The 25,064-nt window shown below is 39.4% G+C and overlaps 1 long non-coding RNA gene across 2 annotated transcripts in view; it reads right to left on the bottom strand.

The window, feature by feature from the left end:
* The window catches only part of LOC116243558 (uncharacterized), a 118,385-nt gene that overhangs the window by 79,879 nt on the left and 13,442 nt on the right, over window positions 1–25,064 (bottom strand). Inside the window, exon 2 of one of the 2 annotated variants that reach the window (XR_016469227.1) lies at window positions 21,189–21,324. This is a non-coding gene — a long non-coding RNA (uncharacterized LOC116243558). Of the gene's footprint in view, window positions 1–9,985; window positions 10,108–21,188; window positions 21,325–25,064 lie in introns of those variants that run through there. The other variant, XR_016469229.1, reaches the window with a different exon arrangement.

Raw genomic sequence — 25,064 nt, forward strand, 5'->3', positions numbered from 1 at the left:
TCCCTGAGTACTTCACTTGCTTTTTCAAATGGCAGACATACATAACTTGCTGTTATCAACTATAACACTTACAAACCCTTCCACTCCTCTAAGTAACATGAATTCCCATTGGGTTTTTGCATTTTCATCTGTCTCTTTGTAAAGGTGGAAAGAAATGTTGTCCAACTGCTCAGAACAGTGCTCAGCTGAACCTTGAATGCTCACAATACTCTATACCCAGGATTGTGCTTCAACCACAAGCTGTGATGTTTGTGGTAGGGAGCAGAGGGGGGGATATAAAGAGAAATGAAACTGATTTGATCTTTATTGTGAGCATAATTTTACGGAAGGAAAACAAGTCAGAAACCAAGGACAGCTATACCTATTTTACTTGAGCCAAGGCTGATTTGGGAAAGGCTTTTTCGTGTTCTTCCCTGCAATGTATTACTTCTGATATACAAAGTGCTATTAAAGAATACAATAACGCATTGGTAAGAGAGGGTCTACTCTGTGATGACGTGAGCTACAGCTTGCCATTCTGGTGTGCTAAGAATAGAGTTGGTATCTCTATAATTCTGCCCTAAAACACCAAGGACCCATGTCAGATAGTTACTTTTTCTCTTAACATTATAGTCAGAATAAAAAGAGTGATGAGGATTAGTTATTTTATAACTAACATTTTGGCCTCAGCAGTCTTTTCTCAGCCAACATCAGTTCATAAAGTTAAAAACACCCTGTTCAAAACAGATTCCTGGTCCCGTATAGCCTGCTAAGAAGCAAAAAACATTAGAAGTTCATCTGCTGTTCAGTATCCGAAGTTTTCTTCAGTCATTCATTCTCCCTTCTTTCCATACTGACAACTTGCAACTAGGCTGGCAGAAAAAGGAAGGAGAGAGGAAAGGAAAGTTGTTCCCATATCTTCCATCATCAGTAGTTTTTATATTCTGACAATTTGGAAACACAAATAGCAGCTTAACATACATCACTCAGTGAACAGTTATCATTGGGAAAACGGGAAAAAAAAGCAAAGAAAAAGCATGAAGATTAATGACACACCTTAGAGATCTGGGAAATCCCATACTTTAGATGTCTAACAGGATTCCTCACTAACGGTTCTACAAGGATGCTTGCAATGATTAATTCATGCTTATTTCTGTATCACTGACATTTACAGCAAATTAACCTCTCTGCCTCAATTTTAAATTCTGCATATAACAGATTGTAGCTACCTATAAACAATGGGTTAGGAAATAGTTAATATTTTTCAATGGACCTAGGGCTTGAAAATACAGAGTGATATCAGCTATCAGGAAAAAAAAATTGACAATGCCCATGCAAGTATGAAAAGAATGCATCCTGGTTTGTATGTGATATAGTTTGCACAAGAAAAAGAAAAAAGAAACCTTTAAAGATAGGTGGCAATTGTGGAAAAAGTATACAGCATGTTCAGAAACCTACAAATGCTATGGATTTATGAAAAGAATGACTATAAGTACTATTATTCTAAGTTGTGACAACACTTAGATATAGCTTCGCAAACAGGTTCCACCTGGGAGGTTAAAAGTGGATTTACAGCACATTTACTGCTTTGTAGTATCTACCCACATGCATGCTTTTATTGTGCAGTAAATACAAGGCAGCTTATATCACATTCGTTGTCCAGATCATGTAAATTGAACTATATCTGAATCCCAGAATATTATCATTAAAAGCACACACATCTGAGGTAATAACAATAGCAGGTCCTATACTATAGCAGCAAACAGACCTAAAATGAAATTCAATACAACATAATGTAAGCCAATGCAAGATGATGTACAAAGGGCCTTACTACAGGTCTACGCATTGAACAGTCATTTAAATCCTATTATTTCTGGTTACACTGCACTATTTGGGCACATTTCTAGATAGCTATAAAAAACATTATGCCTAGTAATGCTAATTCTCCATGTGTAACAGATGGTTTCATCATAGTGAAAATGTGTGTTTCAAAGTCAGATCCTATGTAGGTAATGATGAAAACAGCATCACCCAGTTTCAAAGAAATACAGCTGAGAGCAAGGGAAGAGAGCAAGGGAAGAGAGCAAGGGAAGAGAGCAAGGGAAGAGAGCAAGGGAAGAGAGCAAGGGAAGAGAGCAAGGGAAGAGAGCAAGGGAAGAGAGCAAGGGAAGAGAGCAAGGGAAGAGAGCAAGGGAAGAGAGCAAGGGAAGAGAGCAAGGGAAGAGAGCAAGGGAAGAGAGCAAGGGAAGAGAGCAAGGGAAGAGAGCAAGGGAAGAGAGCAAGGGAAGAGAGCAAAGATGCTGTACAGGTAGAAAATATAGCACTATTTTTCTGGAACTTTTGCAACAAGCAGTGGAGCCAGAAAAGAGTTGTTGAGGCTTGCTCTACCTGTGCCATGTAGGAACAAGAAGATGTACAGAATATGGCCAAGATATGGGGGTCCAAACAGCTATCAGCTACTTTAAAAGCCTGTGACATCACACAGGGGAGCTGCCAGTCCTAAAAGAAATCTCAGCAAAAACATGGAAAGAAGAAATTCCACCCCATAATTCAGCGAAGAAAAAAAACCCTCTCTGAACACCTAGGGTAGCCCAACCACACCAAGTTCAGGCTTCTCAAGGTGGCACCACAGAAACATTTTGTCTCAGAGTACACAGGGTAAGATTGTTTCTAAAAAATTTCTCCACAGGAAAACAATCTGCCAGCTTTTCATGTTAGAAAATAGAAGGTAAATGCATATACTTGAGGGAAATTAGCCCACCCCTTTTTTAGTCCACTTCCCTGCAAACAAGATGTTTACAAACTCCTTTATCATAGAACTCTTTAGGTAGAGAAACAAGCTTGCCAAAACTCCTGTGTGTTTAGGTTCTTTGAGACACTGACTGCAAAGGTTCAGCACTGCTGGCTATATCACAGAGCCGATGAGAGATCAGTGACGGTTTTGGCACTTGTAAAAGTTTAATAAAATTTGGTTGATTACACTCACACAGGTTCTGTTGGAGACATTTAAGGTTTCCACATTCCCTGTTGGGATGTATCTGAGCCAAATATTCAAGATTCCCCAGGATCAAGTGCGTGCTCTGCCAAATGGGACAGGTCCCACAGCTTGTTTCCATCACTACAGCTATAAGAGCTACTCCAAAAGTAACGCCTCCCATTTTATTAAGTTGGCCCATGACATCAGAGGTGGGTGTTGGTGGTACAGCAATAGAGATTAAAGCTTCCCATAATATTCCATTATATTTTGCTGCTGTGCGACAGAGGGGCAATCTGACAAAATAGCATCTGACATAGAAGTGTGAATGAAGCAAGAGAGTGTCATCTAATTACTCCATGCAGGGAAAAAATGGCACCCACTGACATTCATTGCTACTTGCTGAATGTTGACAGAGACGACACAGTGGATGTGAGTGCACAGAGGCAGCGAGTGATGCATTTCAGCACTGGTGATAGTGGGCCATTTCCACTGGTGCAGATTTTTACAAGTGCAGCATGCAGGCTCTTGTTCATCGCTGAGGGAAACGCATAGCCAGTTGCAGTGACTATGCTGAAAAATGGTCTTACGTAGCTGAGAATTTGCACTATCAAGTACTGTTATCATTTCCAAGAAAACAAACTGGAAGCATTAATTTTGGAGCAATCCACATACATAATGGTTCATGCAAACTGAAATGCAAGGGGGCAGTATTTTGAGATAGTACAATACTATCTACTTTTGTCCCTTTGGTGGCATCCTATGGACATCACCTGTAGTAAAGACAAAACAGCACTGCTTTTCATAGGCCTTTGACATGTAAAATGCAAGTATCAACTCCACCTCCTTTATTCTGAGCCAAGGCAGTGAGTCCTGGATTAAAAACACTTCCTCTTAGAGCTACTATCGTACAGCAGTAAACGAGCCTGAAAAATTTTGGGTAGCAGCTTATGGCAGAAGGGCAAAAGGTGATGAACTGTCTGATCTCTAACCTGCACTCTGTGCCCAAAAGCAGCATGGTCTACAGCACCAGTGGCTTTGCCTCAAGCAGGGCTGTTGCTAAAGCCAGCCACCACAACCCAGCACAAGCATGTACAAGCTTGTGCTTGTATACTTCACTGCAGGCTCCCCTCAGCCAGGCAGAACATGGACATTTTTACTCTGGTGACTAAACACACTGTATCTACTCACAAGAATACAGCTGCCAGACGGAATAAAGCTCAGGACTTTCCTTTACAGCAACACAAAAATGAAATGAAGAAGAAATAAAAAATAACAATAGAAACTCACAAACAACAAAGTAACTTTTCAAGTCTGATCTAGTTCCCAATAAAATAGAAGTCACTACACCTAAAAAAAAAAAAAAAAAAAAAAACACCACTTTGAATGAATAATAGCAGAATAAAAACCTTGGAACTGCAGACATTCTGGTCACATTTGCACAAACCCAAAAATCTCGTTGGTATCCTCCAAGGCAGAATTTGTTCTTTCTCCATCAAATGCTTAGTTAAAATTCAGAAGCTATCAATAAGCCTTCCAGAGAAGATAAAATTTTCTGTATGTGTCAAGAGTTTCTTCAATCATCTGTGTACTACGCTGGGATTTTCTCCACCTACTACCCAGAGACCAAGCTCTCATTACACTGAAGAGAAGTAAAGCTGAAAGTGTCCCAAACTCGGAGTAGGCTGTTTCTATTATATTAGTGACTTTCACTCATTTACCATTTATAAAGCTGGCTGTGAACAAACATGCATGCAATATAATATAGCCAGAATAGATTCACACATAGGGTAGTCAAAGAAAGCAAATTTGATATTCCTGATTAGTGGCTACTGAAATTCTTTGAAAACACTACAGAAAGGTTTGAAAATGGCCATGGAAAATATTTGTTCCTGTACAAAAAAAAAAAAAAAAAAAAAAAAAAAAAAAAAAACCTTAATGTTGCACAAGAAAATCTCATTGAAGTTTTATCACACTTTGCCCTTGCTGAATAGTCTTGGCTTCAGCAGCTGCTACATGAAATGCAACTGTCACTACAGTGAATAAATAAGTAAGTAGTGCCATAATACAGCTGCCCCCAATAACAGCATTAGTATAAAGCCTTTAGTGGCAACCACCAGCCAAACCAGAAATGCATTCTGACTTTATAAAGATGTGCTTTCATGTCATGAAACATCTCAGTTCACATAGTGTATGTACCAGAGCTTATCATTGATTTTTCTCCTTCTTCAGAGAACACAGGAAAGAGCAAGTACCTTGCCCACTGCTGATTCTGTTTTCCACCCCACAAGACACTTCTAACACAAAACATGAACCATTCAGATGCACTGCACCCCTACAGATTTCTCCAGTACAGTAGAAAGTGTTCCTCTCACATCACTCCCTAGCCAGCATCACCACCAATCTTCTTTCACCTTTACACGTGCTGTTGCACAAACCTGGGTGCTGGGACAACACAGGTGAGTAAAGAGAACAAGCATAAAGACAAACAGCATTGCAACACACATTTGGGCAGCAGGAATGAAATCAGTTGTAGCCAAAGCATTTTTATTATGGTTTTAAGTTTACTAGTTTGTATTTATTCTTGTTTAAGTATTTTTTTAATTCTTCTGCAAAGTGTCATTTAAATACAATTACAGTTTTTCAAGCCAAGTTGTCTCTTTGGTAGACAAGCTCTTTTCACAGAAATGAAAAATGAGTATTTTTATAAAGTCACCTCAGTGAATTTGCCTAGATAGAGACTAAAACATTAAAAAGGATCTGCACTGAATTCAAGAGAAAAATAACATGCATATAAAACAACAACAATCACACAAGCAAGAACCAGGTGGGAAGTCTTGCTATCTACCCATTCAGCACTTCTGAACACAAATCAATTTAGTCACCTGCAAGCTTGGCCATAAGCTCCCTGCAGGAATTACAGCTCATGCATACACAAGCCCCAAAAAGTTTTGTTCACAAAGCTTAATCATATGGCAGAAAATATCATCAGTTTCATTATATATGCTAGCTCAAGTTATGAGATAACATCATATTTTTGGAAAGGTAAAGGAACTGGGTAGCATTTTGAATTCACTGGCAAGGTGACAGAAATAATTTAAAATGTTCAATTCAGCAGTTATTCTTGCTATTATTCAAGATAGTCTCATAAAGAATGAAAACCTAAGGCAGTTATGAAGGAAAGTTTACAGAAGTTGAGTATTAAAGAAACTAGTAGGACAATAGTACCAAATATGAAATTCAGATGAACCCAAAAGGGCTTCTTCCTGTCCCCACTGTAAGAATGTTGACAATAAATTCTTATTTATTTATTTTTGTCCTGACTTGCAGGTCAACACATTCAGGTTTTGGAAGACCAGTGGGAATAACAAGCAGCAGAGAGAAGTGCCAGAATGGCAGAAAGCCCTGCTCACAGCCCGGATGGCTCTTGAAGTAGTTGCCTACTAGTAGTTGTCAAGTTAAACATACCAAATGACTTTCCTTGTGAAGATATAATAACTCTTCAATATTCTCAGTAGTTCAAAGTCGTCACTATACATAGAGTATGGAAATAACTGTGTTATCTGAAAGTAGCACTATTCCTCTTTCTATTTTCCACCCCTCTTCCCTCTGCAGCTCGTTTCTTAGAGAAAGAGAAATCTCATCTTAGAGTGGTATATGTCAACATACAACTTTCACAAGTGAACATCTACACTGTCTGTCACAAACACAGAGAGCAACACTGGGCCCAAACTCACCATTCCCCCGAAGATAATTATAGATATGAAAAAAGAAAATCAAGCTCTGCAATTCCTCCATGGCACACTGAGCTTGTAAAACTAAACCTATTTTATTTCATCCTATTCAAATCCCTATAGTTCCAGTGAAATTTAATTACACCTTCACTTTGCATAATTAAACAGCCATTGCATAGCATTCTAAAGCATATAAAATGACTGACAAGCATAGCAGAAAAACTTTCAGAAGTAGTAGGTGGTTGAGGAGGCTACAGATACATCTAGACAAAGCTAACTTGCACAAAAGAAGAACCATTCTTGTTTGCCCAGCAAGATTAAGTAGATCTCCACATACACCATGTTTTAAGCAGTTCACTTATTACTGATATTTTATCTACCCAATTCACAGCTAGTTTAACAAATTGCATCATGTAGAACAGATATATCTGAAGTCCTGCCAGTTATCACATGGGGCTCGCTATCTCAGTCACAATGTTTGCCATTTAGTGAAGTGGTAGCAGTGGTACCATCAGCTAAATCCTTAGCACCAGCTCATTGCAGTACATGGACTGAGAACCAATATTTTTCCTCACACACACTGAACATACTCAGACTATATGAAGCTCTCTATTTCATTTTCTATGCCATGAAGGATAATACAAGTCAAATTCACCATGTTTTGGTAGGTTTCTTCTTCCTTGCTTTTTCTATGCCATGTCCATCATAGTGTTATCCAAGTCAGCCTTTATTAATGCATTCCTCTGAAGAGAGGTGCTAACGAGCTGTGATATCTCTGAGAGTACACCATGAAAAGCTTTGTCTGAATTTTTTCCTTACTAGAAATCTGATATATTGTAAGCAGCTAGAACACCATTCCAACAGATTGTTTGAAGGAGTATCTCTCTTTGTTTTCTCTCTCATTCCCTTTTCAGAGTGATTTCCTTTGCTGATAGAACTATTTCTGAAACTAAAGAATACACCTTCCAAAATGCTTTCTTTAAGCAGCAAAGTAGGTGATAGGGGCCTTTTCAGTCACTGCGTAAATTCTGAATGTAATTAACAATGGCCTGCTTTGAGGATGTATTTTATGTTTCACACACTAGGTGAAGATGTTTTTTGCCTTTCTTCTCAATTATTCTACAGGAACTTTTGTGCACAAGGAACACTGCCATTTTATATGCAAAGTTACTCAGATAAAATGACCAAGGGTAACATGAGTCAATTTAATTATAGCAACCATTATGCTTTTTTTTTTTTAATTCACTCTATTTTTTTATCAAATCACAGCAGGTCATAACTGAAGAAAATATTTCTATGCACAACATGGAACTGTGAACTTTCTAGCAAGATGTAAGGAAATATATTAGCTAAGACTTCCGAAAAATAACTCATGCTGAAACTCATGTGGTTAAACAGGTATTTTATATTATTTCGCATTTGTGTGTTAAACTACACTTCAAATACAGAATAGTAAAGACTAAAAAGAAAAAAATACAGGTAAGGTAATATTACATACATGCAAAATTGTGTACAAAAATATAAAGCATAAAGAACACAGACGTATGGTATATGTGAGTATATGTGAAATCTCTCAGATAATCAGTCAAAAATCAGAGCAGCTTTCTCCAGTCATAAGATGGACAGCTTTTCCATATCTTTTAGAAAGGTTGGAGTATTCCTTTTTCTTGACAGAGTACTACCACACTCCCTATGAAATATTTTTTCTTTAGCTTCTATTACTTGCTTTCCTAAAACACTCCTTAGCAAGGCTTAGTCACTGGAGGCTGCACAGAGCACACAGACCTGATCACAGTATTTCAGTGATTTAACATCTGTAGACACGCATATGCTGCTGACAGATGCACATAGGGAAGCTAAAGATTACAGTGTATATGTGAGTGGAATAGCTACACAGGAACAAAATTAACTGAGGAGGAGCAACCTTGGAAGTCCATCAGCTTGCAGGATCTAAAAATAAGGTAGCTTTGGTTCATGAGAGACTCAAGGCAAATGGGAAAGAAAAGGTTTTGGGCATGATAGGATGGAACCTGAAACTATGTACTATAAAAAAAAGCATAAATCAGACCATCAGATTTGAACCACAGCATAGTACCAGAGAGCCAGGCCCCATTTTGGTAAGATACCACACATCAACATAGAACAAAGCAGAAATTCCTGAAACGCCACCATCCAACAGACAAATGAAATACAGAATCATAAACCTGAATTAGAAAAAAAAATTGTGACTTCCTTTTTCTCAGAAGACCCAGTGCAAGGAGCTGCAGCACCACAAACACCTCAAACCTTCCCAGACCCACTCAGTAGAGCCATTCCTAAATAGTTCCCAGCACCTAGTACCAGCAGGCGGGCTGTGACCCATGCCCTGAGGACACAGCTGCACCAGTTTAGCAGGTCTTTTCCTCAACCTGCTTCCTACCAGGCTTGGTGGGAGGCTGCAGTCTCTGCAGAAGGATTGGAGCAGAGTTCATAAGCTAGTGCTTTAACTGCCTCACCTTAGGCTCTGCCATTTAGTGCAAATCTACCTTTCGCATCTATTTCAACTCCACCACTTCTCACTAGATGAGCTGAGGCACAAGCATATTCTTCTTCTATGCATACAGCAAACTTGCTGCCACCATGGAGTCAAAAGTGTCGTATACATGGAAACATAGCACGTGTTGAAGCAGCTTGGCACCAGGTTCTCCCACATTCATGTTTTACATTATGCCCTCTACAAGCGCGATACGTCACCAGGCACAGGAATGTGGTGGCCAGTCGTGTTTGGCAAATAATGTACTGCTGGGCATTCTCTGTCTTGCCTGTGCTGTAGGCAATACTGTCATCTACAGAGGTATTGGTTATGTGCATTCCTTTTACTGGAGCACAAAGCTATCTTGTGCAGATGGAAAAAGAAAATGGGAGGAAATGCATTTACCTGCCCTAACATTTTCAGACTAACTCTTGGAAACAAAGAATTCAACATAAAGTGTCATAACTAGAAGAGCAGCAATAAGCACAAAGGATTTTAAAAACACTCTTCACTTACAAAACCACATTGATTTTCAATAAAGCCACTTGCACATTTGTTTCTGTGGACTCCAGGCTGACTTTCACCACTGATTTACAGACAAGATATCTCTACATAATACTATTAGTATTATTATTTTGTAAGTGTTAAAAAAAATAGGCTTTTTTTCCTTCTTCTAACAGTGAGGAAAATAATATGAAAGCAAAAAAAGAAGAGAAGAATGCCATTTGATTTGCTTTTCTTTCTGAGTAGAATTGCTTGGGAAGCTGAAAGAAAACATAACCTTACCAGATAAGGAGGCATTGTTTAGAAACAGCAACACAGATCATATTCGCTTTTCACCAGAAATGCTTCTAATAGACCCAGCTCCAGGAAAGTTTTTTATGATCTGCATTCTAGGTGAGTGGCTGTTTTTTCTTCCTTTCTCAGCACCTTTGCACTATAAAACATCTACCTACTAGAAGGCTGCCATGCAAGAGCGAGAGGTCACGTGCAGAAATTAAATACAGCCAGCTGATGTAGGTCACCCTGGTGACAAGACTTTCTGAATCTGTAGAGCCTTAATTTGACTAACAAGCAGGATATCACAGAAGGAGCAATCAGTAAAAACATACTAATAAATACAGGGCAGGACAATTAAGAACACCTGCTTGGTGATGTTGGACACTTCACACTCACACCTGGAAATAAAAAAGGAGAAAAATCTTACAAAAAACACTATGGCTATTTTTCATCCACACAAAGTACCTATGGGATCTGATTTCACTTTCCAAATAGATGTAACTACAGCTGCTTCAGTCATGAACTGTCTCCTAACACCACTGATGAATAGCCCTACATTTATCACACAGGGACGCTGATCAGAAAGGAATCTGCCTTCTGCTCCAAATTTCAGTAGAAATGCCTGAAACCATGAAACACCAAAGACAACCGTGGATTCAGCTGGGAATCATGACACTGTCGTTATGACTCCTAAGGAGTTTTCAGACCCTGTCGAAACAAAAAGCGGGCGCGTGTGCAGAATGGTTAACAGCAAGCAACAAAGGAGCTGAGTCCTCTTACATGGGCCTGTGTCTGAGTCATTTCTGCGTGGTCAACTCTAGGGCCAGGAACCTGGTACATCCCTAAAGCCTACATTTCATGAATTAGTATCACTATTTAATATTAAATATTTAGTGTCAATATTTAACAGGGATAAATGAGATGACCCAGATAATTATAGACTTCTCAGCCTGACATCAATCCAGGGAAAAATAATGAAGCTGCTGGTACAGAATGAGGCTGAAAAAAAGTGATGAAAGGTGGTGTAATGTCAAGCAACGTGGTTTTATGGAAAAGAAAAAAAAATCTCTTCAGGCAGTTGTTACCTTTCTTAAGGAAAAACAAGTTTCACTGAGAAAGGCAATATCCTTAGCCTTCCACAGGGTACTTGACTTAGTAGTTCTAGCAATGGAGTTTGAATGATGCAGAGTCAACATTGGCAGTTTTAAATAAAAACAGGGAAAAAAAATTTCCACAGAGTACACAAGGCTCCAGCTAGCTAATTTAAGGAGAGGGAAGTAAGAGAAATCCCACAGGAGATGCACAGAGAATGAAGGAGAGGTTCTAGAAGTGCCCCACTGATGATCTTGCTGTTCCCAGTCCCCAGGCTGTTCCCACATTTTGTCTCACCATTTTCAACATCCAACCTTAAGTGTCCCTTTTCAGGACAGTATTGCAGCATATGCTAATTAAGTATATTCTGCCCTTAATTTGTAACTAAATATATGGTATCTCACACTGATTTCTGGGTTTGGGGATGACAGAATCAAGCATGTGCTTAAATCAAAGTCAGAATCCTTCACTTCTTGGCTGAGCAAAAACTGTCAAGAAAGGGAAGGGGAGCATATTTTTGTTATATGACCATATGCCCAAAGAGAGTAGGACTGAACCCAAAAATCATCAAATATGGTCCCATGTGCTGCCTGAGGGTAGCTTTCAAGTGGTGTCATCTTAGCCCGGATTCAAAGCAGTAGCTCTGAGAAGACAGGAACACATAACCTTAACTTCCCCAAGAGCAGTGTCCTTCTGTCACAGAGGGAAGCGGGTTAGCTCCAGTTCAGACAGCCTGGCAATGTCCCATCCCTGCTTGTACAAAGTGAGCAATTCTTCAAGGCTTGTTTTGAAAGTGATTTTTTTTTAATGGTTAAATAACTACTTGTTTTTATGTTGTTATCTACCATTGTGGTGAACAGCCAGTGATAACTGAAAAAATTGGATGTTCAGTTGGGAAGTGAACCTGGAGAGTGAATTATAAACACTCCACAGAAAAAGCATCCTCCAGAAAGCTAGCTTTAATACCTTCCAAACACATAGCTCAGGTGCACTGGCACTTCCTGAAGAACCATTGTGACTGTCTTAATTAAGAAAATACAACTAAGCTATTGCATCCAGGTAAGCAATTGTCATTTCTGCTAAACAAAAATGGTAAAACAATTATTCTCAGAAACTTGGAGGTAGGACAGTTTTACAAACTATTTACTTTCTCTCTGTTCATTGTGATTCTTGTATGAGACCATGTTTTTGGTCTCTTCTGTACCAAAAATCACTGAGTTAGAAAATGTAAGGCTGGAAATATCCAGTCATCAATCCATGCTGGAGCTTCAGCTTAAGACACCTGATAAAAATTTTATTGGTTTTAGAAGCTGAAGTCTGATATCACCACGTTCTCCTTTCTCCCTTCCCCTTCAAGGCACACCAGTAGGTCTCATCTGTTTCAGAAAAAAACTGTTTTTATCACAACAGCTGAAACTCTAGCAAAAATATCTAATTATGGAGGAGGAAACAACAGATTGCTCTAGGTTTTAGTGTTTGTGAGCAGAGAGCAATGCCTTGCGTTCTAATAAAAACAATGAAGGAATAATACCCTGCATTTTGCATATGGCAATTTTAAACAAATGAGCTGAAAATGTTTATAAACAGAAAGGGTAAAATCCACAAGAGCATGAGCAGAATTGTCCAGTAAGGCAAAAACACTGAAAAAACATATCTGATGGGCATGGACGGTGTGTCTTGGAGACCTCCAACATGAGCAGTTCCCCCAACTGCTTCATTCAGTGGGAAACAGGCTTGGGGACCCTCGTATTGAAATCCAGCTTCACAAAAAACAAAATCAACACAATCAGTAGTAGCAATCCAAAGACTACACGGGAACACCTGGCAAAAACAAAGCTAAGGGTTTGGATATTATATAAAAGTATAACCATTATTTTTTAGTATAATTGAAATAGTTTCTAGAAGGATTTATATGTACCTTCATGGAATCTTCTTCCCAGCCCCAGCAGGATGTTGAAAGACGAGGATTACACCAGCCTAATTTCACTAAGCCACTTTCATCTGCAGCAGAGGCAGTACAGGCTAATTCCAAGACTAGGAGGAGATGCAAAAGTTGTATGCATATGAGGGTCCTGACTGGAAGGCTAATTCTGAATTAAATGCATCCTGCAAAGAAGGTTTAGGAGAAAATAAGACATGTGCTTTATTTTATTTCCTTATGAGATGTATTCATCACAGTTCTAGATTCCATTGCTGACTTTTGCTTACATGCATGTGCTTTCTCACCGATTATTATGGTTGGATTAATTACACTTCTTTAGCAGCTGGCTTTGTACATTTAGCCTGTAAGATAATAATTTTGAAAGAATAAATTTACCACACAGTTCTAGAACTTACATCCCCTGGCTGTGAAGCTGGGTCCTGGCTGTGCCAACCATGTCAAGAAGGCTTAAAATGGAGGGAGAAGGTTTGATTTGAATACCAGTTAGTGAAACTGTTTTTACACCATAGCGGGGACAAGCACTAGGAAGTCCCTGCCTGCAGCTGCCAGCCCATTACCTCTTGGTTAAGGTGAGGAAGGCCATGGCTGTTTTGCCACAGAAGGAAAATAGCTGCCCAAGGCAATGTCCTTTTCGTCTGCACTGAGGTTGACACAACCACACATGCATGCACAAAGCTACAAGATCAGCCAGGCCCCACAGACTCTGGCCACACAGGGCTTTCCATGGCTGTGACCCTATAGAGCCCCTGGCTGTTGCAGGAGTACAGAGTGAGCCCTGACCTTGGGTCTACCTCAATGTGCAGTGCCTAGCCCCATAGATGAGCTATTCCTCTCCATACACACACACACCATCTGAGAAGATTCTAATATTCAAGCAGCTAGCACAGAGCTCCACCAACCTGCAGCAATGTGGCTGTGTGAGCACAGATCACCTGCTCTCAGGAGCACTCTGACAAGTATACATGAACTGCAATTGCCCCTTTGAACTCTAGTGCAGCATAAGAAGTTAGCTGAGGTGGTTTGCCCAGCCAGCACACTCTGGTGCTGCTGGTGACCTTGCTGGGAACCACATCCTGTGCACATAGGGCCCTGGGGAGAAGCCTTTGTCCCCTCACCTTCTGACCTGAACCTCTCATGTCCCACCTCCTGGGGCACAGCAGAGAAGCCTGGCCAGATGTTTCAATTTCCTCGTGTTCACAATTCTGATTGCATTAGACGAGACAGGATTTCTCCACTGGCACTACCCAGGGGTAATGTGAAATGAGTTATGAACATTATCCACTCTGCAGTGTACATATCTGATGCTGAGAAAGCCTTAATAAGGTCAAGTGGAATTTCATGCTTGAAGAATCTCATATGCTTGGACATGACCCAGCTTTGGAAAATGAGTTGGTTGTATTTCTGTACAAATGCTTTGGAGATGCTGTTCCTGGTAGAACACGGCTGCCGGCTGAGGCAGCCTGGCATTGCCTGTCCCAACAGGGACTCTGTCATTTCAGCTGGAGGCTGTTTGCTGCATGAAAGGGCTCCTCTTCTTTTTAAAAGAGTGACTTTAGCAGTGTTTGTTTCTGTTTATTGAAATAGATAACCTGAATTACATAGGAAAGAAAAAAGCCTGGCTTTTCTGCTACTGGTAACCATGACTCAGCTTTTCGCACGATGTCAGCATTTCAGATACTCAACAGAGAACTCAGGACACACGGGATCCCTTTCTAAAACAAACACCGAACGTTTTGCTAAAATCCTGTAAATCATCCAGTGAGCAACAGAATCACAGATATCTCGCTCCCTTGCACACCTGCTCCCCACAGTGAGTGCCTGCCACAGCTCTGCCACCCAATATGGTTTAGCACGGGGCTGCCCTCGCTCACGTACCGAGATGTATAAGGACTCGATGACTCTGAAACCTCCAACCTCAGCCAAAGCAGACTGACACTGACTGAGCCCAAGAGGTCCAGGACTGTCAAGAATGGGGCAGAGGGAGCACAAGTGGATAGAAAGAGTCCTTACACAATGTCTAATTTCATTGAGAAATCAGGCTAAAAATCATTAGATAATTAAGATGATCATTTTTGCAGTCAAAACACGATATGTTTGTATTGACTGCTGTATACATGATCAATAATAATATTCAGCATGTTTGTGGTGCCATGCAGCATGCACTGGTTTATTTAATCACTGACCAAGCAGTGCTGAGAGTAAAATTCTGATGCCTGCAGGGTTTTTGCATAACTACAAAGGAGACTTGCCTGACAAAAACACAGTCGGGAGGAGTCGACAGTGCACAATTATCACTAAATAATGGGTAATTGACTTCAGATAAATTATTTTTATTTCCTTTTAACCACAATAGCTCACCCAGTATACACTCCCTAGCTGTGTGCTAAAGATTTGATCCAAGCCAGCTCAACTAGCTATGCTTATTATTTGCTTTGTGTAAATTTGTGGGTTTAATAACAGAGGAGTTTGGGGAGCAGACTGTCCAGCAAGCCCTGCACTGCTGACAGGCCAGCTGCCACAGGCTGCAAAGCAAGTACAAGAAACCTTTCATAGGCTTATAGGGAATAGTAGGTTCAGAGAGAAAGCCCTAATTAGTTAGAAGATGGCTTGTACCCTGAAGCACAGGAGACATTCTAAGGTAATTAAATATAAAGAAAATTAGCATGTAGTTCATGAACCACACAAGCAGGACGAAACAGTGCCTGGTAGCACTGAAGCGAACTATTCTGGTCGCACAAAAATTAATACTTCTCTTATTAATGTGATCTTTTTCTCAGCCTCAATTTAAGGCTGCAAGAATAGGAGAAGTAAGGCGGAGAATTCAAGAGCACTCACCCTAGACACCAAGATTCACCAGCAACAAATGCGGCCTTGGGGGGGGGGAAGCAGGCACAGCAACTGCTACTCAGCCCTGAGCAGCTGTCTGCAGGCGGATGTGGGGCTGGTTGCTGCTCCTGCCTCTGCCAAAACCCCTGGCAAACACTCTGGTGTGCCAGATGGTCTCCACTTTGAAGAAGGTAAGGAGGACTCCAGACAGCAGCTGAAGTTACTCAGGAAAAAAAAAAAAAAAAAAAAAGAACAAATTATGAATAACAGCACCATCTAGGAAACATGCTGGGCAATTTGGATGGGTGCAGGAAGGGGCAAGGAAAGATGTAGTGAAACACAGTTGAAATGTGAATTTCCGGTAATGTCCTGCACATAAGTTAGGATAAAGAGACTTAGAAAGAAATAAAGACATGCAGAAGCTTGACAAGCAAGTTAAAAGGCAGTGCTGAAAGGATGAGAGACAAGTAAAATGATCCCAACTATACAACACAAGAGTTAACGTGTGTGATACAGATCATGAGAAAAACAATGGCATCACAATTGCAAATTCATGTTGCTCCCCCCAAACTACGCATGAGAGAAATCAATGCAAGTTAAAAGGAAATACAGAATAAATTCAAAACTGTATTAAAGATCAGCAATGAGCATCAGGATGCTGGGTTTTCCCAAGCTATATTACATTATGCAAGTGGGGGGTTTGAGTTTTTCTAAATTTCCTTTATCCCCTCTAAGATGAAGCCATTTTTTCCTTATGGGCTAAAATGTCTCAGCAGAAAAGCCCCTGGACAAATCCTCCTTTCTTTTTCCTACCAGGAACTGTGAGTACTTGCACTTCATGCTATGATATCCATCCTACTTTTATACTTCAGTGTGCACAGCAATCTATCCCTACCCATAAAACATTCTAATGCTCATCTCTGTTGAGAATGCTTCCTAATTTCTATCATTGCATCTGTCCAATAACATTGATTATTTTCAGCCCTGCTATTATTTTTCAAACTGTAAATCAGTTCACTGTTGAGACTCTACATGAGGTACAGTCTCCTACAGTCACCTCTCCTGTTTCTCATTGCAATTAATTTTTTATGTTAGAATTCCTTAGCATTGGTCACAGCCCTCATATTTAGTTTCAGACTCTTCTTTCACATGAGCATCTCTCTCGCACTTTGACTCCATAAGGAATGGCCTCAGTTTCTCTGATGAGCCCCACAGCCTGGGGAGAATGAGCTTTGCTGGGTGACTATTCTATATCTCAGAGACTGAATTCCTATTTCCTACCCAGCCATAATTTATAAACAGAGTGACAAAACCAGGGGAGCATTGTGGAGGCAGATCTACGTGATTACCTCCCAAGGTCTGGCAGACAGGCTGTTCTCCTGCTCCTGTTATCTGATACAGAAAAAGAGCACAGTCAGTTAATCCCTGCTGGCAGCTACCATTTCAGTTTCTGGGTCTGGTGGCAACACAAGGCATCTAATGCCCCTCTAACTGCCTAGGAGGTTTGTGTGAAAAGAAATATGGGCATCTAACTGGAAAAAAAAAAGTAATACAGAACTATAAATCCCAAGTTAAATTAGGAAAGACCTTCTCACACAACACTGCAGGCAAAGAAAAAGTAAATGTGTGTATAAATGGTGACAAGTTGCATGTTTACAGCCACTCATCTTTGAGTAGTCTAGCTTTTCTTCAATAAATATGCACAACATTTTATATACACCAATGCAGTCAATACAAGGCGATCGATAACACTGTTTAAACAGTAGATAGCAAACCTGAATGAGTAATTTTTCAGGAGTTTATCAAACCACGAACACAAAAGCCACGGTGTTGTCTTAAAAAGATACACACAGCTTTGTGTAAATTAGGAATGACGTTGCAAAGGCACATGTAAGCTAGAACCCACCTTGGGCTATTAAAGAAGACCTTTATTCAGACGACCCCAGGTCTGGCACCTCAGAGTACAGCTGCTCAACCCCTCTCTGTGAGTCACAGCCCAGGCTGGGCACCATCACCAAGCTCTTTCTGGGCAGGGCAGAGCATCGTTTCTACTTCCCTCCTAACCCAAAAAACAGTTTATAGCAGTTTACATTTCCAAGGCTATCATAGCAAGGAAAAGTGCCAGAAAGTTAGTGCTTTTTAAATGAAAGCCTACTTTACATGTTTAGCTTCTCCAAATAAACGCAGCCTACATTGTGTTTTGAGAGGCCTAAAGTCTAGCTCTGTGCAAGTGAGAAAAAAACTCCGGGCCTAAATCTCCTTGAAATACATGCTGAATGTCTGTGATTAGCGGTGGAAATGTGCCATAACATGCGTCAATCTAATTTTGGAAGCAAAATGTCCAACCGAATGGCATATTGCTAATTTTTTCTCCTTCTCTGTGATTCTATGCAAATCCTGTCATTTCCCCCATCCTGGAGTTGTCTGCAGCCATCAGAAATGCTGACTTCTGTGTATTTAGTATTCGTGTGAGCTTGACGAGAGCCAGCACTTCTGATCAGTGCCACTGCTGCTGAGGGAGAACTTGGCAAAAATTATAGGCTACAGGAGTTTGCACCTCTCTTTTCTTCCCCTTCTCCCTTTCACTGTCCCTGTAAAATGTCCCAGGCCATTGTTTGCTCTTTCTGCCACTATTCCATTAACCTCATTAGCCACAGGAAACAAAGAAATCAAGACAGTTCTTAATACACCAGATTTTGAGATAGGCTTGCTGCAGTTTTATCTGCGTGCAACAAGATGCTGTAAGAGAAAAAAAATCACTGTAGATAAATTAATATCTGAGAGTCAGAAACAAGAAACAAGGTTAAAGTATGATTTTAAAAATCCTTAGTAGTGTTTGCATCAACTTTGGTTTTTTGAGGAAAAAAAAGCATTTTCAATGTTAAGCATTCAAGATTTAAAATTTTAGTGTGATGCTTGTACATACTGACATGACAGAGATACCAAAATATTAACATCTTGGATTCTGTTGTAGTTGCTGTTTGTTTTCTGTTTGCTTCTAAGGTGCTGGTCATCACTCTTTTAGCATGTGTTTGTCGGGTTCATCAAGTTTAACAATTGCGGTGTGTCTCCGGACTGTAGGGCTAATATAATTAAATCCTATTAACACATCAGGAATAAAATCCTTTAATAGGCACATGAGGCTTTGAGAGGCAGCTCATTCCTGAGCAGATTTAATATCCTTAAATTAAGCAAGTGTGAATGGGAGGATGAATCTTATTAAAAACTTAAATCTGATTATATTTGAAAATTATTGGTTTCTTAATGTAATAAATTATCCAATACAGACTAGAACAAATAATATATCCTAGCTTCACATAACTCCAGTCTATAACAAGTGACAAACGAAATTAAGAATGACTGTGGGGCAAAAAGGAAGGTCTTTTTATAAAAGTCATTTTGCATAATGAAATACTTAAATCATTTTAACAAACACTGGGGGAGGGGATAGAAGATATATGTGCAGATGAGGGCATTAGAACAGGACTCATTTTTCCTCTTCAAAAACTGAATACAAAGATAGTAGGATTGTTGGTTTTTTTCCTCTAAAAATGCCATTCTGACGAATTTGTTGTAAATTTTGAAAAGAAAAGCTGAAGCTTATGTTGGTGGGAGCTGATTCCTTTTCCAGAAGGCTAATGCAAATGTAAACCATCTGCCACACATTCTGCTGATAAAGCTGTACTTCCGAACAATGGACCAACAGCACTGGAATACTAAAACATTAGCTTAACATTAGGAAAAAGTTTTGAGAGAGATTATAACTTCCAGAAAATGTAGGAAAACATGGGTATTTTTACTGTTCTTTCACCCAAAGAGGAATTAGGTAGTTGTGTGCATAAACATATATATCATATATATATGAAAATAATGCCCCCTATTTATTCCCATGGAAACTACAAGAGATACAAAGACCACAATAACACTATTAGATAAAGCAAATTCTCAGATATGAAACACTATTTCACAACATAGTCACCACCATTAGTTGTGCATTTTCTTCAGTAATGAACAAGAGGCTGCATGAAGCACTCGTAAAAATCTACACCAGTGGACATGACTCATTGTCACTGTCACCACTGCTAAAATGCAGCATCCACAGCCTCATTGTGCTCACATCCACTGATTGTTTTCCAGAAACATTCAGCAAGTGGAGATGAATGTCAGTGGGTGTCATTTTTTCTGCATGAATTCAATTCTGAATTGAATTCAGCAACACACCTTTGCTTCATACGCACTTCCATGTCACACACCCTTTTGTCAGACTGCCCCTCTGCTGCCATCTGTCACATGGCAACAAAATGTAACGAAATACTGGTGGGAAGGTTCAGCCTCTATGCCATAGCACCAATACCTGCCTCTGACATCATGGGCCAACATCACAAAATAGGAGGCATTACTTTCAGAGCAGCCCTCATTTGTTTATACACATAGACACTTTCTTATGTAGCATGTACAGAGCATAAATCACGAACACTGAGTGAGAGGTAAGGGTGACAACAGGATTCACTGGTAATGTGTACGGTACAAGTAAACAAAGAGTTCAAAGCTCATAAATACCATGGCTACTTTGAATGAAGACTGGAGTCCTTGAAGGGTGAATCTCTTCCTTCTAACACTGGGACATTGCAAAGGGTTGACAAGCATTAGCCAAACAAGCACTAGTATGACTAGCAGCAGTCTGAGGTCTTTTCAGAAGCAATACTAATTATCAGGACAGTGGGTAACATCCAAACAGTGAGGAATCTAAAGGAAAGCCCCAATGGATTTCTAATCCAGACCTATGTGACATATCTGTGAGAGGAAGAACTGGGAACCAGAAAGCTTTACTTCTAAATCAGGTTAACAAAATTGTTTTCTTTAAGTGTGTGCAAACAAAAATAGTTAACCTGAGGAGAACACCACAAAGATGTCTTTATGGATACATTTAAATGTATGCAACTGATTAAATATCATGCAAAGAATGGTCTGTTGTACTATTTTGATGACAGTAAACACCAGGGTACAAACCTCCAGTGAAAAAGCTTATGGTGTAGCTAACACGTAGTGCAGCAGCTTAAAACTGTTCCACAATTTCAATGCTGAGCAATATTCTTGAGTGCATTCTAAGCATGTATACGTTACTATGTATGCATCATAACAGCAGTTCTGGAGATAATGTAATGTGATCTTAAAATGCTAATGATCTAACCAGAAAACTTCCATAGCCACGAGTTCCCCTAACTGTATTAATTATTTGGGCATCAAGGTGGGGATGAGAAGAAAAATGATGCAATCACAAGTTAAAGTTTCTCTAAAATGCCATTAATGCAAGAAAAATATATGTATTATTATTATTATTTTCCTTACCTGCCTACTAGAGTTGATGTTGTGTCAAGCTGTAAGCAGGGACCAGTAAAAGGAGTCCTCAATATCCCCAGTCTCAGAGATGTTTACATAATTCTTCAAGTCCACCTCCACATACACTTCTATAATTCGAATGTCTCTGTAGGAAAAAAAAAAAAAAGTCATTTAATTGCAGAAAAACATGCATAATTATGACTTCTTTAACAGTAGTTGTCTTGCATTTACTAAAATGTCAACTTAAAAATCACTATTAGTCTTTCTGCAATTACTGCCTCAAGTTGTGTGTTTGTTTTGTATTACCAGTATTTTTCTCCCTCTTTTTTTTTTAAGTAAAATAATTTATACATGTGTGTTTAGTACACAAAATGGGTTACTCTAGAATAAGTAAATTAATTCTTCCCCCACCTTTAGTTGCTAGTACTCATTTATCTTTAAATCTGGAGGGGGAATGGGGGAAGAAAAAAAAGCAAGAGTTCTGGTTGTTTCTTAGATGGATGACAGATTTTGTTCTAATTAATCTAGAGCACTGTGTATAGAAAAGACTGCAAAAGCAAACATGTCTATTAACAAAAAGCAGTGATTACTGCTTGGCACTGAGCCAGTAACTCTACATAAGCAATGAATTGATGCCTGCAACTGTCTCAGTGCCATATGGGTTCTGCTGTAGCAATGAATTGGATCCAACGCAAGGTTAAGATGTGTCAAATTTAACTGGGGTTTAATTGATACTGGTAAAGAGGCTCTAAATAAAGAAACAGTGTGTGTGCTATTAGAAACAGGATGCATGTCAGCCTACATCCCCCAGCTTGCTGGCAACAAAACTGCGTTGAGATATCCAAATGAGTTTCCAAACTCTTTTTTTTTCTTAAATGAAAGAAAAAAAAAAGAGACAGAGACAACAAAAACTCTAGGTTAACAAGCTCACTAGCGCTTAATTGGAAAGACAGACCACTGATCAGGTGTACAGTGCTACAGTCTTCATGTATTTCTCGTTTTCATATCCTAAGTCTCTTTCCATAGTGATGTTGGTCATTTTGCCCAACAGAAAATCCAAGCTAGCATCTCCATTCACTTATGAAAATATCCCTAAATTACAGGAGAGACAGAAGTTTGCACGGCTTAGTATTCAAGAGCCATGAAAGGTAACATGCCTTCAAGAAATATTATCTTTTCTTAAACAGCAACAACACGGTCTACAATCCCTGAAAAGCCTCAGAAGTTTTTCATTCTGTGAGACTGTTATTTCTGTTCTACTGACAGCTCTGTTGCAATAAGCATGTTACGCAAAGTGACATGTACTTGGAGCGTGAAGCCCCAAATTGTCCACTGGGGTTGGATAAGATCTTGGCCTGAGAACCTGGGGCTACAGGGAGTTATTCTGATCCTTTTGTATTTGGAGTAAAACAGTGATGAATACTAGGTCAAAAGTATTTATCTCCGCACCCAGAGACTCTCCTCTCCTGTTCAAATGCAAACCATTTCAGGTTTGAGCTTCTGGAAGTGCTATAATGACTGATGCTGATGTTCAAAATGCCAGCCTCCATCTGTGGGTCTTAGGTGAGGAAATTGAGACAATAAAGGGTAAAGCAACTAAGAAAGAGGATTGTTTTGCAGCTTGCCATTGAACTACCTTCCTCACATTTCCCTTCCTTGGCAAGGAAGAATATGGCTATAGGAATAGAATTCCCAAATTTTCCCACAGAGATATTCAGCACCCCACTGGTCCAGAGCAACCTGCTGCAGCTAGCCCAGTGTCAATAAGGGGCTGGGCTGGAGGGTTTCTGGCCGTCCCTTCCAGTTTCAGTGGTCTATGATTTGGTGATTCTGTAAATCAGCATCCTTTAAACACCAAGTCTGATCTTAGCTTTCATGATACAAAAAAAAATAAAAAATAAAAATACTGATTAAAAAAAACTGGTAAGTTAAAATATGAAACTGAGGTATTTTTAAGACTCCCCATCTTCCACGTGTTACATTTCTGAAGATATACTGCTTTCATTCTAACTGTTCCTCATGCTCAAGTGGCAGCAGCCCATAAATATCTCTAGCTACCTTTCCTTAAAACTGCTTTGATTTACTTCCTTCAAAAAGAAAAAAGGAAGAAACCACCCATGCTGAGCCCATGCTGAACCTCTGCTGGCTCAACTACGTCCATCTTTAAAATATTTTGGTGGTTTGTTGCTTTTTTTTTAATGAGGCCACCTTTCACTTCATATTTGAGCAACCCCTGCCATAGTGAGGTCCAAGTTGAAAGCCAGAACTTCTAGGCATTTCCCTACCCATACTACAATGGTATGATACTTCATTCTAACAAAGCCTTGAATCTCTTCAACACTACCTTCCATCTGCCTCCCAGACCAGCATATTTTGAATTAGTGTTTAAGACCAGTTTCACATCTATACATCAAATGGTATCTAGCCTTTATTTGATGCCATATAGACTTTTTCCTCAACATTAAAGTTGTGCAATATTCTATAGCTATTCAGACTGGTTTTTATTATAATGTTTCATTGCACGACTAACATTTTTTATAATCATTTTGCTGCAATTTTTGTACATTTCACCAGCACTGGAAAATGTTTTCTAGTAATTGTAATGATTTCTTTTCACTTGGCTTTGCTGGCAGTGTTCTAATCCCATAGGTAGCTTTTTGCATTGTTTTTAACCCTGCAGGGAGTAATGACTGTGTGACATATTCTGCAAAGGAACCATTTACAGTAAAAGGACATTGCTGCATTACTTATGTTAAGGAACAAAGACAAAAAACAAGACAGGGAAATAGAGTAAAACCAACTGTATCTATATAGCTAATGTTTGATATTTGTCAGAAAGACATAACAGAGTTGTTGTTCTCTCCATGCAGACAGTGGAATCAATACAATTCTACAAATAAACATATGACAAAGAAGAAAAAGTTGTTTGTGGCTTATTAATGTTCAGTAATACTATGTGCTCTATATATTTCAAGCAAAACATAAACCCTAGTCTCTCTTTGCAAGAAACACAATGAAAAAAATATTTACTATTGTATCTTTAATGCCCTACTTACTATCTTGTCTGAAAAGTAGGAGCTTGATTTTCTTCCTCTGTCCTTTCAGACGATGTGTGTGTCTGAGAGACAAGATTGCCATGTTACTGCCAATTCTCTAATACACAGACTTGTACGTGGGATATCAGTATGGAACACTGCACTCGCATCTCCAGTAACTTTTTACAGCCTTTAAATTGCCCGTCTTCTGACTACATTTCTTCAAACAATATTGCCATCTGACTGATATCAATCAAATGTATTGCCCTTTGATGTCAGAACTCACAGAGTCATCCCACTTGACTGAATTTTGATTACCTCTATATTCAGAAAAGTAATGTGTTGTTCTTCAAAAAAAAAAAACAGCATAGCCACTGTGCGTATTTAATAAAAGGAATATTGACTCCTGTATTAAGAAAAAAATTGCCAAAAACATGAACTTTGAGAATATCAACTTTCAAATTGCATTTTGCTTCCTGAGTGGAAGTAAATTCTTTATAGCATAGTAGGGAATGGATCATAAACGTTTAGAGATTTAACCTCTAATACCAGGTGGTCATCTGTTGTGGCCCAGATTTCGCACATCCTTCTAGCCCTGCAGTACCATTTTAGAAGGGGACATATGCACCCTTTTGTGGTGTCCAATTATACTTCATATGCATCATAGCAGGAGAGATGCTAGTATCCTTTTTTTCTTTTAATCGGTTGTATGTTGAAGCAAGATTCAAAGATAGAAGCCTCTACTCAACAGGGAATAATTCAGAGATCAGATTTCCCAGAATCAGAGTCACAAAGGAAGGGAGCCCAAATACAGGCATCAAAAACAATGTTTATAACTGCTGCATTCAGT

The sequence above is a fragment of the Phasianus colchicus genome, chromosome 9, assembly GCF_987193195.1.
Source record: "Phasianus colchicus chromosome 9, bPhaCol1.hap1.1, whole genome shotgun sequence".
NCBI lineage: Eukaryota > Metazoa > Chordata > Aves > Galliformes > Phasianidae > Phasianus > Phasianus colchicus.